Here is a 4,011-nt window from a genome sequence, read left to right on the forward strand (position 1 = left end):
CGCGAAATTCAAAAAACAAACAAACCTTTTTTACCGAGTTATGACCGAATGGTCATGTTCTCCTCCTTTCCCTTCACCTACTACTAGATCTTTTTTAGATCTGAGCCCCTTCCCTCCAAATGCAAGGTCTTATAATTAAAGGCTTGAAGTACAGTGAAAAACCTTTGCTACAACCCTCCAAATAAGCATTAAAATAGTGTTTACATTTGATCTGATATATTTAACTGACGTTGACTTCAGAAAAATATGAAAAGTTATGAAATTACAAATTATATAAACTTTCCTGTGGAAATAAAGTTCTAAGTTTTGAATAGGTCAACTTTATGAGTATATACTTAAATAATTAAAAACAAATGAGACGTGTCACTTTTCATTACCATTTCATTAGTCTGGAGTTTTCTAACCTGCATACCATAATATATATCCAATATTTGCTGTAAGTATCTATGGTTCTTACTCTACCATGTTGTCATGTGAACATGCAAATACACAATCGGCAATGTACAAAACATTTATACACTTAACTGGTATTTCACACATACATTACAATTAAATGTAACAAAATTAAAAAACATGTATATATATACTGTAATAAAACTAGGCTCACTATGTTATAAGCACTCTTCTATATATATCATAGTTACATTAATGTTTTTTTTTGTTCGAGCAACACAAAATATTTTGGGCCATTTGTACTGCATACTAATTATTTATCACAATGACACTGACAGTTCAAGGATTTGGGGGTGGAAGGGGCCACCTACAAAAATTTAATCTGTCATGTAATTTTGAGAATGAGTCTATTGACAGTATTAGGCCTATGTTTGAATATTTTTCCGGATAAGCCATAACGTCATTGATCAGCCTAGATTTATCTTAAACCATACAAATTAACCCTAATTTCCTTTCTCATCCGTTAATAGTTAATAAACTTCTACCTTGACACTCAGTGATAACATCAAAAGTTAATGTACACCGAACTTGTACTTGTAAACAGTGTATGTTTTGGCAGCGTCGCTGTATATCCTGACTTGTCAGCAGGCGACATTAAAATGTCATGGATGATTATTTCAACTTATATGAGTACTTAATATTGTCAGCATTTCATATCAAAAGCTATCAAACTGTCACGTCGACTTGTGTAAAAAAAGACTCGCATATGTGCTTTGAAACTATATGTAAATATCCATGCCAGTTCGATGTCGCCTCAATGTCCACGGCGATGTTGCCCACTGTAACTTAATATATTATAGAAAAATAATTTTGACTTACTTGTGTAATGTAACAACCCCCGCCTTGAACTCTTGGTTACAGTATGTGTTACAGTTAATGGCGTAACACTGTATTCCCTTCGTTCTTTCGGGTCGTGACTAACACGGACGACTGTCACTCTCAGTCATTTTACATTGTTTGCCAGTTCGAACTTCAACACACATCGATGGCGACAGCATGTGCACATGCCCATCAATGATAAAGAATAGTGACTGGCAAATCTAGTATTATTTATATCTATGATGTTCTCATTGGAACGTCGCGTTGTATTGCTAATTCATCTGAATTTCAAAATGAAACGTATTTAATATTACGCCTACACTGAAATTATATATGAGAAAAGATAAAAAATAAGTTATTTCACACATAACGATTTTATCCATATTACACAAAATGTTATTATATTGTTGCGTCAGCGAGGTCACGTGACTAGTGTCACGCCACGTTTCTAGAACTATCCTGTTCCTTCGGGAGTGCTCTAGCATTTGCTAGATTGGGGTGGTCTGGTATATATAAGATGGTCACGGCGAGAGGTGACAATGTATGTAGGTAGTGAGTAATTGATCTGCAGTCAGAGAGTATTGAAGTTCGTTATAGCGTTTGTTGTAGCGCGAATGTTGAAATCAAGTGTATCGTAAAGTTATATTCAGAAAGAATAAACCAGTTTTATTAAGTAAGGACTTGTGTCGCTAAAGTTTCGTCGGAACGAAGTTACGGAAAGTTAATTAACAAACGGAGACGTAACAATATTTTCATTACTTTTGAAATAAACTAATTAGACAAAGTATTATAATGATGAGGTTTTTAAAAGAGCTCGTGCCTAAATCATTATTTCACATTATATATCTGACAAAGTATTGAATGATTACGAAACGGAAAAGAAATCTGTAACATATATATATGTCATCATTAAATACTTGGTTCGATATGTAATGTGAAATAATGATTTAGACAAGAGCTCTAACATTATTCAAATACCTAAATTATTTTAGGTTGCTTTATTCGTGATTGATAAGGATTTAAAAACCTCATTAATATTGTATACAAATCACCGTTATAAGAGGCTTAACTGTATTTCTTTAATTTGCTAGCCCAAGCTGTGCTGACGAGCTTTCAATAGGCGAAACTGCAGTCCACAGCAGAGGGTACAGCCAATCAAAGAAAATATTAGGCTTCCACGTCATAGATTTTCCTTTAAATTTTACCTTTGGTGAAATTTAAAATAAATATTTAACATATATAAGTAATCATAAAGTATTATATTCTTGCTAGTTGAAATTGTGTAACACATTCATATGGTCGCTATGGAAACGAAAAGTCTCAATACTATTAATTAACGCATGGTTTTCCTAGTGATAGGATGTAAGAAAGTGACTAAATTGGGAAACATTTAAGTCCAAATATTTGGTATAATATTATTTACTTGTTTCCAATGGGTTCATGATGTCATCGATTAGGGATACAGAAATTTGAATTAATATGATGGTTTGTTTGTTTTTGAAGTTAAGCACAAAGTTACATGAAGGGCGATCTGTGCTCTGTCCACCACGGGTATCTCAGATAACATATTGCACAATTTGTATTTTACTTTTGTTTTTTCAAATTGTATGATATGGCGTTGGATTTTTTTACACAATTTTTAAATATTATTCCAGTTTGCTTGTTTATCTTTAGGCACAAAGCTATGCAATGGGCTATCTATGCTGTGTCCACCACGGGTATCGAAACCAAGTTTTTAGCGTTATAACTTAATGCTGAGCTACTGAGGGGACTTTAAGTATTGTATACAGATAGCATTCATGTGATATTTAACACTTTTTACTATTTGTTTTCCCTGAAGCGCTTATATTAACATTAACAGCATTTTTCAGGACAAAAGATTAAGTGAACCCATCGCCAGAACCATAACTTATGTATTAGGATTCTAGCATGAATTTTCTAATGGTAAACTGACAACATGGCGCAACAACATAAAACAAATTTTGGATTTTTAAGCAGGTCGCACCGTTTAGGTAGGGCATGGGTAGGGGTATGTATTTAATATCATTTGTTAATTTTGGTAAAAATACACACACACACAGATACATATAATCTGTAATTTTAGCTATTTGAATGGTTATTAATGAATATAGGAAACAGTTACGCCTAATGCTCCTAAAATAACCTGATTTCTACATTTTAACCTAAAAAAAAAACGTCTAGAGGCCTAGCTTCCCCGGACGTCCACTAAAAATCTCTCCCCTTCCCTTATTGAAATCTGAAGTGGCGCTCCTGATTTTAAGTAGTGGTTAAGAATACAGTTCATTATAAGATGAATACCCTACATCTTGTACTATGAGACACTGTATTAGGTCTTGTAAATTGCACTAATTCAGAGTAACCGGTCTGAAATCCTTTAAAGTTACCAAAATTTCTTAGACCAGCAGTAGTTTTTCATGTTTTTATACTGGTTTCGTAACATTTAGTGCATAATCGGGATATTAGCGTGCCACCCCCTAGTGGCACTGTGGTATGCCTGTGGACTTACAACGCTAGAAACCGGGTTTCGATACCCCTGGTGGGCAAAGCACAGATAGCTTATTGTGTAGCTTTGTGCTACACTTTTAAGCTGAATATCTGTGTTTTCTTTTTATCAAAAGCAGATTTTATAGTACATCTACGCTAAATTTGATTAGTTCAAAAATAGCATACCTATATATATATATATATAGGTGTATATATATATATATATATATATAG

This window comes from Limulus polyphemus, unplaced genomic scaffold, assembly GCF_000517525.1.
Source record: "Limulus polyphemus unplaced genomic scaffold, Limulus_polyphemus-2.1.2 Scaffold643, whole genome shotgun sequence".
NCBI lineage: Eukaryota > Metazoa > Arthropoda > Merostomata > Xiphosura > Limulidae > Limulus > Limulus polyphemus.